Below are 16,348 nucleotides of genomic sequence, written 5' to 3'. Positions count from 1 at the left end.
TCATAGAGCTCCCTCTTGGTTTTTGATTGTGTGTGTGTGTGTGTGTGTGTGTGTGTGTGTGTAACTTGCTTTCTGAGATTGTCTGGCTCTGTTCCCCTCTAACACTTTTATCTAGATCTTTCTTTTTACTTCTCTGTGTCGTCCATGTCTTACTCTATGTGATTGCACAGTTTCTCTTCTTTGTAGCACTCTACGCCTTGAAGGAGCCTCTAGCTGGGCTCTGGGGAGTTGCTGGGAGTTAGACTGAGCTTACGATGGACCTCTGTATTCACCTTGGAATGAACAAGCCCCTTCCAGTCTCAGCTGCTCCTCTCAGACTGTTCCAGTGAACACCTAATGGCTACTTTGGGGTTCTCCTGTTCAAAGTTCTGTCAGATGCCTCACCGCCTCCCTCTGCTTTCTTCTCCACAGGTAGTGATTGGCATGCATGTCTTGTGTCTACTGGTGGTTTGCTCTCATTTAGTTGTAGTTTGGGATTTGTGGGGTTAAATTCCAGTCTCGTGGTAAGGGTTGTCCATGGGTTTTTGGTTTTGATACTTAGTTGCCCAGTCTGTTTTTATGAGGGAATTTGGTGTGATTTAAAAACTATGCTGTCAGGGTGCCTGGCTGGCTCAGTTGGTAGAGTGTGCGACTTTTGATCTGAGGGTCATGAGTTGAAATCCCATGTTGGGTGCCGAGCTTACTTAAAAATAAAAATTACAGGGGCGCCTGGGTGGCTCAGTCGGTTAAGCGGCTGACTTCGGCTCAGGTCATGATCTCGCAGTCCGTGAGTTCGAGCCCCACATCAGGCTCTGTGCTGACAGCTCGGAGCCTGGAGCCTGTTTCAGATTCTGTGTATCCCTCTGTCTGACCCTCCCCCGTTCATGGTCTGTCTCTCTCTCTGTCTCAAAAATAAATAAACGTTAAAAAAAATTTTTTTAAATAAAAATTACAAAATTAAAAAAATAAAACTATGCCGTTACTACTTCCATCCTTCCAGAATCCCTCTCGGACCATTTCACTGACAACAAAATTTAATTTGCCTTTCATTTTTGCTATTTGCATTGAACTTGATTTATCTGTATAGTGCAGACTCAGGTTAAGGTTATTAGTCATATCAAATAGTGTATGTTTTTCATTACTAGAGCTGAATGCTATTGGCACTCTGGGCTCATTCAAATCACATGCAGCAGTCAGCATTCTTCAAGGCCAGTGACTCAACAGATCCACCTAAGGCCTCTGACCAAGAGCTGAGGCACACCAGATCAGGCTGTGGCTCATTTTTTCTGGCCCGTTTGCATATCAACTATGCATCTTTCTGGTAGATTACATCTTACTAAGAACTTACTAGGGACATGCTTTTTGAAAATTTCAGGATTTCCCCTCCATTTCCATGTGCTGAATGTCTGGGATCCAAGGGACTCTGGACTCAATACAAACTTAGAGACCCCAGAACAAGGATAACCTCAGTGTAGACCAATCTCCTCTGATTGCAATGTGCTTGCATTGTGTAATCACTTGCTCAACGGGCATTTATCAAGTGCCAACTGTATACCAGACACATAGGGCTGGATGCTAAAAGCATAAAGATAAATACGATGTGCTCTTGCCCTTCCGGGGATAGAGGAGAGTGATACACAAATATTAATGGTGATGCATGGAAATAATTGTTAGAATTGAAATACAGGTTATGCAATATGCTATAGGGGAGGTGCAAAGAAAGAAGCAACTAAATGTTAAGGGGAATTCCTATGGCAACAAATAAAACTGCATTCTATGTCCTATGTCTGTATTCTATGTCCTAACCTGAAAGTCTGTGTATTGGTGGAAGGCAGTAAATATGGCAGAGCAGCATGGAGACCCTGAGCTTGTCTTGTCTCTGAAATGCAGCTAGATCAGCACCAAACCATTTTGAACACCTAGAAAATTTATCTGAGGATTAACAAAACAACCTGCATAAATTGAGCCACAGAACTCGGCAGGTACATGGGGTGGTGAGGTGAGCGGGCGGGGGGAGAGAAAAACCACGGAGGGTAGGGAGCTGTTTTTGCAGAGAGAGGGCAAAAAGAGAAAGGGGGAGAGTGTGGCACCTCAAGATCGTGCAAGAAAAGCACTCCCCCAAAAGTAGCTGGAGAGAAAGAGAGAGAAAGAGTGAAGACACATATATCCTATGCTGAATAGCAGGACCTTTGGGTTCCCCAAAACCTTTGATGGGAAGAAAGGAAGGGCTTCAATACCACCAGGATTCTATAAACAGTGGAGCGCAGAGTCTGAAGGTCTGGAGCTCAGTGCCTGTCGGTGCTCTGGTGAGGAAGCAGGGCAAATACCCAGGAGCAGGCAGCGGGGTCTGAGGGGTCCATGTGACACATGGGGAGAAGCAGTTCCTCTGCTTGGAGAGCATTTGGTAGAGGCCATATGGCCTCCCCACAAGCAAAGATCCCAGCAGACCCCCGAGGGCAGCCACATTTGCTGGTATTGGGACAAAGATGCCAGACTGAGGTGAAACCTGGCACTGACTGTGCTGTGGTTTGCCATAATCTCTGAACCTCTGATGCTGCACGATCGCAGGAATGTTTTCTGGGGCAAGCGTCACCTGGCCATTGCTCAGCAAGACCCTCCCCCAGAGAGTGGGCACAGGTCCAAATCGTAGGGGTCTCTGAAGCATGGGGCTTTGAAACACAACCCTATCTGAGATAAAACTCTGGAGGGAGGTGCTGCCTGCCAGGCGGACAGATTGGACACAGGGTAGAGGCAGGAAGTGAGATGGAGGCCTGAGACAAAGGAGGGGTGCTTGAGGTGCTTGATTGTGGGTCAGCGAGAGCATGAAGTTCTGTGTCAGAGACTAGGAACCTCTCTAGGCAATGGCAACCTCTATCAAAATACTGCCAGCATTCTTCACAGAATTAGAACAAACAATCCTAAAATTTGTATGGAACCAGAAAAGACCCCAAATAGCCAAAGCAATCCTGAAAAAGAAAACCAAAGCTGGAGGCATCACAATCCCAGACTTCAAGCTGTATTACAAAGCTGCAACCATCCAGACAGTATGGTACTGGCGCAAGAACAGACACATAGATCATTGGAACAGAATAGAGAACCCAGAAACGGACCCACCAATGTAGGGCCAATGAATCTTTGACAAAGCAGGAAAGAATATCCAATGGAAAAAAGACAGTCTCTTTAGCAAGTGGTGCTGGGAAAACCAGACAGCGACATGCAGAAGAATGAACCTGGACCACTTTCTTACACCATACACAAAAATAAACTCAAAGTGGATGAAAGACATGAATGTAAGACAGGAAGCCATCAAAATCCTGGAGGAGAACACAGGCTCTTTGTCCTCGGCCACAGCAACCTTCTGCACAGCAAAGGAAACGATCAGCAAAACTAAAAGGCAACCAACAGAATGGGAGAAGATATTTGCAAGTGACATATCAGATAAAGGGTTAGTATCCAAAATCTATAAAGAACTTATCAAACTCAACACCGAAAAAACAAAGAATCCAGTGAAGAAAAGAGCAAAAGACATGAATAGACACTTCAGCAAAGAAGACATCCAGATGGCCAACTGACACATGAAAACATGCTCAACGTCACTCACCATCAGGGAAATACAAATCAAAACCACAATGAGATACCACCTGACACCTGTCAGAATGGCTAACATTAACAACTCAGGCAACAACAGATGTTAGCAAGGATGCAGAGAAAGAGGATCTCTTTTGCACTGTTGGTGGGAATGCAAACTGGTGCAGCCACTCTGCAAAACAGTATGGAGGTTCCTCAAAAAATTAAAAATAGAACTACCCTATGACCCAGCAATTGCACTACTAGGTATTTATCCAAAGGATACAGCAGTGTTGTTTTGAAGGGGCACATGCACCCCAGTGTTTATTAGCAGCACTATCGACAATAGCCAAAGTATGGAAAGACCCCAAATGTCCAGCGACTGGTGAATGGATAAAGATGTGGTGTATATATACAATGGAATATTACTTGGTGATCAAAAAGAATGAAATCTTGCAATTTGCAACAACGTGGATGGAACTAGAGTGTATTATGCTAAGGGAACTAAGGCAGAGAAAGACAAATGTCATATGACTTCACTCATATGTGGAATTTAAGATACAAAACAGAGGAACATAAGGGAAGGGAAGCAAAAATAAGATAAAAACAGAAAGGGAGACAAACCATAAGAGAATCTCAAATACAGAGAACAAACTCAGGGTTGCTGGAGGGGTGTCGGGTGTGGAGTAGGGCTAAAGGGGCAAAGGGCAATAAGGAGGACACTTGCTTGGGACGAGCACTGGGTGTTATATGTAAGGATTGTTTGTTCTAATTCTGTGAAGAATGCCGGTGGTATTTTGATAGGGATTGCAATACTGTGGGATTTTAAATGTGTCACCATCACTCTGGTTTTCAAACGAGAAAAGAAGTAGAAAAAACTGCCTAGGGAAAATGACGGTGGCATAAATCCAGACAGAATAGTTTGAAGCAGATACTAGAGAAGGCAAATGCCAAGCAGGTGTTTTCAGAGTCATAATGATACTTTGAGCGAGCATGGCAGGCAGCATCTTTGTGACTGAGAGACTCAAGAGACACCCGGGGATGGTCACGTGTGGAGCAGCAGGAACAGGGACTTCGCAGGCCCTTCACAGCAGGGGGAAAACAAATGGAGCTACCCCAGAAGTCCACCAAGGCCCCCTGTCTCCTCCAGGTTGGGGAGGGCAGGGAGATTTTATTTTATTTATTTATTTTTTTTTTTTTAAATTTTTTTTTTTCAACGTTTATTTATTTTTGGGACAGAGAGAGACAGAGCATGAACGGGGGAGGGGTAGAGAGAGAGGGAGACACAGAATCGGAAGCAGGCTCCAGGCTCCGAGCCATCAGCCCAGAGCCTGACGCGGGGCTCGAACCCACGGACCTCGAGATCGTGACCTGGCTGAAGTCGGACGCTTAACCGACTGCGCCACCCAGGCGCCCCTAGAGCAGGGAGATTTTAAACTTTCTTTTTTTAATTTTTTTAATTTATTTTTGGGACAGAGAGAGACAGAGTATGAACGGGGGAGGGGCAGAGAGAGAGGGAGACACAGAATCGGAAACGGGCTCCAGGCTCCGAGCCATCAGCCCAGAGCCCGACGCGGGGCTCGAACCCACGGACCGCGAGATCGTGACCTGGCTGAAGTCGGACGCTTAACCGACTGCACCGCCCAGGCGCCCCATAGAGCAGGGAGATTTTAACACGGGTTTTGAGAAAATGACCCACTTGCACTCTTGATGCAGACAGAATAAGAGAGTCTGAGCTATGTTAGAAAGGGACAGACATTCAATTCATCTTGGACTTAATCCAGGAAGCTTGTCAGCCAGGGCTCCAGAAGCTATATTCTGGTCAGTAGCACCACCAGAAGAGGTCTCCTAGAGCCTGGCTCCTACCTTCTAGCACCTGCTTCCATTTCCAGCTGTCAGGACATAGAAGCTGCCATCTCAGCAGTGTCAGGAATTGCAAAGTAATGAAGCAGGTACCTGCCTTCCCTACCCAGGTGGACTGTATCTCAGAACCATGAATGAAAAGTCTGGATGCCTCCTGAGGCTGACACTCTCTAAACACTGCTTCTCCTGGCTCATATCCCCCACCCTCCCCAAACACTTCAAACACTGAGGCCACAAAATTGCACATGACTCCCAGGATGTTCAGCCGACTGCTAGACAGAGTGTGGTGTCGGCCCAGCATCAGACTTACTGAACTACTGATAAAGAATTGCCATGGGCCTGAAAAACTGAATTTTTCTAAATTAAATTCTATTTAATATGTGTCAGGGGAGATCTATACTATTTTAAAAACTGTCTCTGTAGGAGAAAGAAGGAAGGGAAGGTTTCCTCCCATCATCGAACTTTTTTTTTTTAATTTTTTTTTTAACGTTCTTTTAATTTATTTTTGAGACAGAGAGAGACAGAGCATGAACGGGGCAGGGGCAGAGAGAGAGGGAGACACAGAATCGGAAGCAGGCTCCAGGCTCTGAGCCATCAGCCCAGAGCCCGACGCGGGGCTCGAACTCACGGACCGTGAGATCGTGACCTGAGCCGAAGTCGGACGCTTAACCGACTGAGCCACCCAGGCGCCCCCATCATTGAACTTTTTAAGATGTTTGTTGTTGGTGGTTTTGTTTTTGGTTTTGGTTTTTGGTTTTGTTTTCTTTTCCCCCATGGATTCAGGGGCAGAGTGTGGACAGACGCATGGCAGGCGTTTAATGTCAGGGATTCTTCAGTCTGATGTACTGGGTGTGAGCATTTCAGGAACGAGAACTGGTGTGGTGGCTAGGGGTGAGAACAAGCCCCGAGTGGACACCCAGCCAAAGCAGCCTAGAGGCTCCCGAGGGCAGAAACGGCTCCCCAGGTTATGGGAGTCTGGCCCCAGATTCCACAGCATCTGCCCTGGAACAACTTCCTATCCAGTTTTAGCCAAGAATCACTGACCACAAAGTGGGATCAAGTGTTCCTGGAAAACAACAAAGGCTGGTGTTGGTTGAAAGGGAGACAGCACCACACAATCTTATTAGCATCAGCATCCCTATCGTCAACCTCTGAACTCCCCTGCTGTGGTCATGTGTAGCCCTTATCTGAACAGAGAGACCCCCCCCCCACCCCGCCCCAGCCTGTGGGATCTGGTTGTGGCTGGTGGCTTATCTGCAATGACAGAAGCTTCTATGACTCAGAGGGCTAAGCGCCTCTTTTCTTCTTTTAAACAAAAGCCTTTGGTAGCAGAAACACTCATGTCTCTTATTTTCTACAAAGCATAAAATATACACACCTCTTCCAAATTCTAAGAATTACCATATTGTGATCGTTTGCTGTGACAATGAAATGTTACATGTGCCAGAAAATGTCTTGGGTGGGACTCTATGAAAGTGTGTTACACTTAGAATCTGATAAATAACTATTTGAACACACAAAATGGTACGATTATCTCCAGGACTGACTGAATCTTTCTCTTCTCCTGAAAAGGATTTATCAAAAACCTTTTACAGAACAGGGTCCATTGTTCTTTTATGATAAGAAAGAGCATGTAGAGGCTGAGATACTAGGCCACCTGAGCTCAAGTCTGGCTTCGCCATTTGTATGCACTGGGATCTGGGGTGAGCTGACTAATCACTTTGTGCCAAACTTCCTCATTTGTGCCATGAGCCTGCCGCATTGAGCTGCCATGATGATTCCCCGAGATAAAGCCTGGAAAAAAAGATTAGCCCAGTGCCTGGTACAGAGAAACAGCCAGTAAATGTTAGCCGTTATTATTGTATTCAACAACTGATTTTCTCCCCTACCCTTTGGGAATATATCTGTTACACAGAATAATATCCATACCACTTTAGTACTCTTCTTATCTCAAGTCAATTTCTGAATTTTACAAACCAGTAAATGCAAATATAGGCTATAAACAGGGAGGGATCATTTTTTTTAAGTTTATTTCTTTTCAGAAAGAGCAAGCAGGGGAGGGGAAGACTGGGGGTGGGAGGGAGAGAGCAGCAGAGAGACAGAGGGAGAGAGAGAATCCCAAGCAGGCTCTGCCCTGCAGCACAGAGCCTGACTGGACCAGGGGCTTGATTTCACAACAAACTGTGAGATCATGACCTGAGCTGAAACCAAGAGTCAGGTGCTTAACTAACTGAGCCACTCGCGTGCTCCAGGGAGGGATCATTCTTACACCCAACGAATTAAAGAAAAAAACCCAGATGCCATAAAACATACAGTCTGAAAGGAGGCCTGTGCCTCTACTCCCAGGGTTGTCTCCTATCATGCACCAAGAAAATGCAGAAAAGTCTTTGCTTTCAGTGTCTGCAGGGGGAGGGATTTTATGTCCAGTATCTGCCCTAGAAATACCCAGGACCCCAGCAGCTCAGCATACCCACTGTGCATTTGCAGACCAGTGAATGCTAAGCCTTGATTTACACTATGTCTAAAATTGCAGACATGGACAACAGGCTTCCCCAGGCACACAGGGAACAGCAGCCACAGGACTGGCCCCAGCTTGTAGGAGTACAGAGAGTACAAAGCGGGCTCAGAGAGGGGAGGGGTGGGCAGAAAACATTGGAGACAGTGCACAATTAAAAGACTAGGCCCTCAATGTTTAGGTGTGGCCATAAAGTCACAGGGCCTCAATACAAGTCAGAGTTGTTTTTGTGTTTTGTTTAAGTAATTTCTTTTTTTTTTTTTTTTTTCAACGTTTATCTATTTTTGGGGCAGAGAGAGACAGAGCGTGAACGGGGGAGGGGCAGAGAGAGAGGGAGACACAGAACCGGAAGCAGGCTCCAGGCTCTGAGCCATCAGCCCAGAGCCCGACGCGGGGCTCGAACTCACGGACCGCGAGATCGTGACCTGGCTGAAGTCGGACGCTTAACCGACTGCGCCACCCAGGCGCCCCTTGTTTAAGTAATTTCTACACCCCATGTGGGACTTGAACTCGTGACCCTGAGATCAAGAGTTACGTGCTCTCCTGACTGAGCCAGCCAGGTGCCCCAATTCAGTGACGAGTTTTGATAAGCACATTTTAAATCATAGAATTAAAATAGACATAACATGAAATTTGTCACTTTAGCCATTTTTAAGTGTGCAGTCCTGTGGCACTAAGTACATTCACATTGTGCAACCATCACCACCATCCATCTCTAGACAGGCACAGTTTTGTTGTGGTTGCTGGAGACGGGAGATCAAGGATGAAATTTTGTTCAAGAAAATGTCATAAACCCATGTAACGTGTGTTCATATAGTCAGGAGAAACTGAGGTTTAACAGGGATTCAGGGGAAGGGACCCTGCGGTGGGAAGCAGCTGCCCAGCAGAGTTCTGTGAGCAGTGAGACTGGGATCCCTCACTCCTCACCAGATTCCTGCTGACTTAGTTCCGAGTGAGGACTATGGTCGTTTGGGGCAGAATGGAGGAAAAATGAGTTAGATTTCGATTCTGGACCTTTCTCACACCCTTTGTCCCCTACCTCCTTCCCTCTTGTTCCCGACTCAAAGGACAGGTTTCCCTTAGCCTTTCATTAAGTGTCCTGCGGAGCTTTGATTCCTGCTTCCATGTGCAACCCAGGAGCCTTTGGTACCTGCAGTCCTTCTCATTCTCAAATCATGCTCCCAGCCTCCTCTAGCCCACAGTTCTTGCTCTTGCCTCAGGTGGCACAGTGCAAGTTCCTGAGCTTGGGAGGCAGACAGGCCAGTTCAAAGCCTCCCCCCATCACTGCTGTATGCCCTTGGCCAAGTCCTGTCTGTTCCTTCAACTATAAAATGGGAATTAGATCCCTGCCTCCCAGAGCGTGGGCTGGCTAAAATAAAAGACTTACGTAGAGTGCCTGGAGGAGGTGATCCAGACATGCCAGTTCCCCTCGCTGGAGCGGAACACATTGCAGGTTCTATTTTGTTTTTCTTTTCCTTTCTTTTTTCTATTTCAAAAAGAATAAATATTACTGACACTCAATATATTGGGCCCACGTTATGCACTTTTGGGGCTGTAGCAATGAGAAAAGGCTACACTGCAATGGAAAGAATGTGGCAAGGACACAAAGAAAGACAGCAGAGAGCTGTGCACACAATAGGTGCACAGTCACGGTGGTCAGAGACGGCGCAGACCAGGAGGTGACAGGGCTCTGAGCTTCTCCAGAAGGAGCTATTCCCTTTGGTCTGAGATGGGAGGTTTCAGGCAGAGGGTGCACAGGACTTGGACTGATGGGGTGGGAGAGCAAATGGAGAATCTCCCACGTGGACAACTTCTGCAAGGTTTCTCCGCCCCTCCTTTGTGCCCCGCCCACCCTAAGAGACAACTGGTGGAGGATGGTTCACTTATACACAAGAAAGAGTTTTGTGGGGCGCCTGGGTGGCTCAGTTGGTTAAGTATCCGACTCTTGATCTCAGTGTTGTGAGTTCCAGCATGGAATCTACTTAAAAAAAAAAAAAAAAAAGTTTTGTGTTTGCAGGTTGTATCAGGGAAAAGTGATAATGAATGGCTGTGGTCTAGATGAAACTCTGATGTGATTTCAACTGCGGGGGACAGGCTTGACTTGAGAAGACTACGGAGAACTGGTTAAGTACACAGACTTTGGCTTCAGACCCAGATTTGGGTTCCAGCTCTGCCTCACACGTGCTGTGTGATCTCTTATTTAACCTCTTTGGACCTCAGTGTCCTCTATAAAATGGAATTGCAGCATCAGGAGGTTTATTCAAGTACTAAATGAGCTAATGCACATCACAGTGCCTGACATATAGTAAGCACTCAAAAGTCAACGATCATCATTGGAGGAGCATAAAATGGAAAAAATAAGCTTACATTTGTTCAAGAAATGATTTTAATTTTCTTTATATTCAAATTGCAATGAAAGTTTTAAGGTAAAGGTGGCAAATCAGATTCTGAGGATCTGTCTTTGGTCACAAGTGTGATGTATTTATTTTTTGTGCTACTGATGTTCTCCAGAATTGCTATATCCATTTTGAGGATTCTGTCTTCTCAAGTGGGCCAGATAATCAGCAACAGTTACCTCTTTTCTTTTGTTTCTACAGTTTTTCCCCCTTGGCCTTTTCTAGGGCATTTGCTTCAAGAATTTGCACATATATCCTATGCTGAATAGCAGGAGAAAAGCTTTATGAAGAGAAGGTCAGTGGGAATTACTGAGTGTCAGGATGTTGGGCAGCGGTCAAGTTGGTATCTGGATGTCAGAAGTCTAAAATCTTGAAAAGTGGTTGTGAAACTTATGTGAAAGGTCTATGAAAGAGTAGGCAAAACAGAACTTTTAGATGATGTCTAAATGGCACCCTAGTTTCAATCTGAAAATCTTTAAGCTAAACATCACATGTATTTTTTATTGCAAATGACAGGAAGCTGAAACAAGGCTGCCTTCTAAGACAAAGGGATTTTACCAAGTCAGTGGTAACTGACAATCTAGAGGCACTGATTTCAGATGAGGTTGAATCTAGCTGCTCAAAAGATGCCACCTCGGCCAGGGTTCTCTCCTCCCCATGTTGTCTTATATAGTGTTGGCTTTATTTTCAGGCTTCACAAGGTGGCCCCAAAGGCAGCTCTGGGGTCTCCCTTACTGAAAAAAATGGCTGTGGCAGGTCCAAAATTCACATCCTTTATACCACATCATCCAGAATGGCCTCTTCTCCCAAAACTGTTCTAAGGGTAAGAAAGCATATTTTTCTCAAGAGCCCCAGCAAACATCTTGTTGGCTATGACTGTGTTAGTGCCAATCTCCAAGCCAATCCAGGTGACTTGTGGGCACAGGTAGGTGTGCTAGTTGGTTTAAGCCTACCAGGCTTAAACCCAAATCAAATTTCCTTTGGAAATTTGAGGTCCTGTTTCCAATAGAGGGAAGAGATGCTCAGTAGCTAGTAGTAAATGTGTGCTCTAGCATATTTTTAAGAGGGACCGTCAAATTCACACAATTTGTGCTTAAGATTTGTATACTAAGAGCAAAGGCAAAACAAATGCCTATTTCTCATGTGATTTTTTTTTTTCCTGTTGGTAGGTCACAACTATCAGGAAGATTTTAGCACTTGGAAGTTTTGCACCTTAGCACTGACCTGGAAGGAGGGAGGGTGTGACATTTACAGACAAGTAACTGAAAGCCAAGGTCAAATGAATGGAGGACCTAATTAGTTCCCTGAACAAAGAAACGTCTGGTGCCTTCAGGGCCCGCTCCCTTCTGAGGGTGCTGCTGGCTCCAGTCCAAAGGGCCCTGCAGTATTTGGCTTCTGTTATTGTCTCACTTAATCCCAAAGGACATTGCTCTTTGACTAATACTAATATATGTTTTTAATGTTTAGACGAATCAAGTGTGCCTTAAAAGGAAAACCGTGAATTTAGTGAAACAGGGTGCTCAGTTTGCAGTGACAAAGGAGACTGGAAATGGCGGTGGGAAGCCAGCAGGGCCAGCCAGACTAGCCCTCAGTGGCTGTGTTCCTCCTCTCTCGGCCCAGATGGTGACACTGAGTGCACCCCGGCTTCTAGCCCAGGCAGCGGCTATCAGGACACGTGGTTTCTATAACAATGGGGCTAAATAAAAGGTCTTAACTCCAACTTTTAATGACAGCTTAGAAAAGGTTTTAGTAATAGAATTGAAGCAGAGGAAAGATACATAATCAGATTTTCCGTGCCTGGAATTGCTCGGGGCGGTGTGTGTGTGTGGGGGGGGGGGGGACTATTCATTTATTCGACAAATATTTGTCAAAGACTCACTATGGGCCCAGGTACTGGGGTACAGTGGTGAACACATACAGAACCCCCTGTCCACATGGAGTTTACAGGCAAGCACAGAGGAGACAGACAATGACCAAATGACTATGCAAGTCCACTGTGTACGGGCTATGGTTGAAAACATATAGGCATATTTAGATACTATTAAGAAAGTCTTAAAGTCTGTGGATTAAATGTGTAGAGAAACTCCCGACGTGGAATACCTTAAGATGCTGGATAAAATATAAAAACCATAATCTTCAGGGGCACCTGGGTGGCTTAGTTGGTTAAGTGTCCAATTTTTCATTTTGGCTCAGGCCGTGATCTCATGGTTCCTCGGTTCGGACCCAGGCTTGGGCTCGGCACTGACAGTGTGGAGCCTGCTTGGGATTCTCTCTCTCCCTCTCTTTCTGCCCCTCCCCCACCTCTCTCTCTCAAAATAAATAAAAAACCCACTATCTTCCTTTTTATCAGTTAAGGTACAATTTACATATAATGAAATGCACTGATTTTCAAAAAAAATTTTTTTTAAACATCTATCTTTAAAAAATTTTTTTAATGTTTGTTTATTTTTGAGAGACAGAGACAGAACGTGAGCGGGGGAGGGGCAGAGAGAGAGGGAGACACAGAATTTGAAGCAGGCTCCAGGCACCGAGCCGTCAGCACAGAGCCTGTCGCGGGGTTCAAACTCACAAGCCGTGAGATCATGACCTGAGCCCAAGTCAGACACTCAACCGACTGAGCCACCCAGGAGCACCCCCCCAATTTTTTTTTAATGTTTATTTATTTTGGAGGGAAAGATAGACAGAACCGAGTGGGGGAGGGGCAAAGAGAGTAAGATAGAATCTGAAGCTGGCTCCAGGCTCTGAGCTGTGAGTACAGAGCCTGATGTGGGGCTCAAACTCACAAACCATGAGATCGTGATCTGAGCCAAGGTCAGTCGTCTAACCAACTGAGTCACCCAGGCACCCCCACCTATAAGTCTTTGGGCAGACATACATTTTCATTTCTTTTGGGTAAATACCTAGGAAAGAAATGGCTGTATCATATGGCATGGTAAGCAGGATTCTAGAAATGACCTCCAAGGACCCTCTCCCCTCTGAGTGTGAGTGGATCAGGAGAGTATAATGAGATACCACTCTCATGATTATGTTACCTTACATGGCAAACAGAGATATTCTGGGTGGGCCTAAGGTAATCACATGTACCCTTCAAAAGTGGTAAACGGGGCGCCTGGGTGGCTCAGTCGGTTAAGCGTCCGACTTCAGCTCAGGTCATGATCTCACGGTCTGTGAGTTCGAGCCCCGCGTCGGGCTCTGTGCTGACAGCTCAGAGCCTGGAGCCCATGTCAGATTCTGTGTCTCCCTCTCTCTCTGCCCCTCCCCTGTTCATGCTCTCTCTCTGTCTCAAAAAATAAATAAACATTAAAAAATTTAAAAAAAAAAAGTGGTAAACAAAAAAGGAAGTCAGAAAGATGTGAAGCACACAGTGTGCCAATGTGTCCTTACTGGCTTGATTATGGATGGGGCTCCTAGAAAGGAATGTAGACACCCTTAAGGAGCGAGAGGAGTCTCCAGCTGACAGCTAGTAAGGAAATGGAGACCTCAGCTGTGCAACCACAACGAACTGAATTCTGCCAACAGCCTGGATGAGCCTGGAAGCAGATTTCATCTTAGAGCTTCCAGAAGAGGACCCAGCCCAACTAACACCTTGACTTCAGTCTTGTGATGCCACGAGCAGACAACCCAGCCACATTGTTTCAGATTTCTGACCTTCAGAAATATGAGCTAAGAAAGGAATGTAGTTTTAAGCCACTAAATTTGTGGTAATTTATTACAGCAATAGAAGATAAATATAGATGATATATGTATGTTTAGCTTCCTAATAAACTGCTCAATTGTTTCCAAAATTGGTTATACCATTTTATACTCCCACCTGCAATGTATGAGAATTCCAGTTGTTCCACATTATTGCCAATATTTGATATTGCCAGTCTTTTTCATTTTTTAGCCTTTCTTGTGAGTGATATTTCATTGTGGTTTTAATTTGCATTTCCCTAGTGACTGACAATATTAACCATCTTTTCACGTTTTATTTGCTATCCATATTTCTTCTTTAATGAAGTGTCTGTCCATATTTTTTGCCCATTTTAACTTAAGATTTTTTTAATGTTTATTTATTTTTGAGAGAGAGAGAGAGAGAGAGAGAGAGGAGAATGAGTGGGGGAGGGGCAGAAAGAGAGGGAGACACAGAATCCAAAGCAGGCTCCAGGCTCTGAGCTGTCAGCACAGAGCCCGATGAGGGGCTCGAACCCACAAACTGTGACATCATAACCTAAGCCAAAGTGGGGTGCTTAACTGACTGAGCCACCCAGGTGCCCCTCTTTTGCCCATTTTTTAAACGGTATTGTTTATCATATATTTTCAAAGCACTGCCAGGCTGGTGGCAAAGGAAAGGGAATAGAAGGCAAAACTGAGAAAGCTTGGTTGTAGGGGAAGCAAGGGTGGAGCAGGCCTTCGCTGAGAGGCAATGGAGGAAAGGAGGTGCCTGCCAACCCCAGAGTCTGAGTTTAAATGAGTCACGCTCAGAGGGCAGGAGATAAAAAACATGTGGCTTGAGCAGCATGGAAGGCCAGAACCCCTGAAAGGCCAAAACAATGGTTATACAAGAAAACAACTTGCCTGCATGAAGAGATGTTACCTGTCTCAGCCTTGGTGCTGGGCGAAGTACAGAAAAATCTCCCTGAAGTAGTCCCAGCTTTGGGCTTCCACTCACAAGTGTTTGAGCCTGAAATCTGTACCTCCTAGAGAATGTAATGTACAGGGACCTGACACTTTAAACCTAAAATTTATTTTAAAGCAGCTCCATGTTACAAGTGCCCCCATCTCCCCAGTTCACCTATCTGATCACTGCCCTGTAATGCAGGACTCAGAGAGGTCCCACTGGTAGAGTTCCAAGGACATGAATTCACTATAAATAAAAATCACTAAATAAATAAGGTGGCTATTCTATAGCTGGGTATACACATTTTTGTTTTAGAGATCTTCATTTGCAAATAACCATCTGTGTCACACGATTACAAAATTATGTGCTTCAGAGCAGATTCAGGATACAAAATGTGGATTTTCAAAACATGCAAATTAGATGGTTCTTCTTGACAAAAGTCTTTGCTTTATGACAAAATTTCCTGTATCCGTTCTTTTACATAAACTGTTTCCTTAAAATATGGAAATATCACTTCCTTTATGGAAATTGGATTCATATGGAACTTCACATAAATGCATTTGTGACTATAAAAGAGATGCATTTGTATATATGTGTATATAGATGTCTATACATATATACAAATATATATTTTTCAGTCTCAAGCCAGAGATTAATTAATATATTATTATAATATGTATAGTAAAATCTCATTAATTCAAATATGCCACTAATTTTAAGCTTTTAATAACTCAGATATGAAATATAAGATTTATGGTAAGGTGAAAGCAATATGGGGTATGTGTTTGTACGCAATCCTGTTACGGCTTGTATAAAGCTCATTAACTCGTTTCATTTTATTTTTTTAGTACCGACTTGTGGTTTGATGAGTGTAAAATGTCCATATCCAAAAGTAACACGATGGCATATGAACATTTACATTTTAAACAAATTTGGATGCAGATAGTCTCATCCACCCTTCCCCGTTTTCCCCACCTGAAACTTCACTGAAATAATGAGTTTAATTTTGCAACCATGTGTTCATCATAACCTGATGGTGCAAGGTTATAATCAGAACAATTCCTGGGTTTCTGTGTAGGAGATCATCCACAGCCAAGTATAATTCCCACGAAGTCTTCCCCTGTTCCACACATTTTTTATGGGCCTCTCCTCCCTTCTACCAGGAGCTAGCTAGTGCAAAATAACTTTTACATAGTATCTTAAGCAGAATAGAGAAAAGTAAATATGCAGAAGGGAATGATAGAATTCGTTCTAAAGCCAAGTATAAATTTGTTTGCCGGGGGGTGGGAGGGGTGAATGATGCGGTGCCCCGGGGTCTGCATTGTCCATTAACCCCATCCGCGTTCAGTCTTGCGCAGCTCGGTCTCCATTCCCAAGCATCACTGCCCTTCTATTTTTGCCCTATTACCGCTGTGAATCTGAATCTGT

Source organism: Lynx canadensis, chromosome B1, assembly GCF_007474595.2.
Source record: "Lynx canadensis isolate LIC74 chromosome B1, mLynCan4.pri.v2, whole genome shotgun sequence".
In the NCBI taxonomy this organism is placed as follows: domain Eukaryota; kingdom Metazoa; phylum Chordata; class Mammalia; order Carnivora; family Felidae; genus Lynx; species Lynx canadensis.
Note: the sequence above shows the minus strand (reverse complement) of the source record.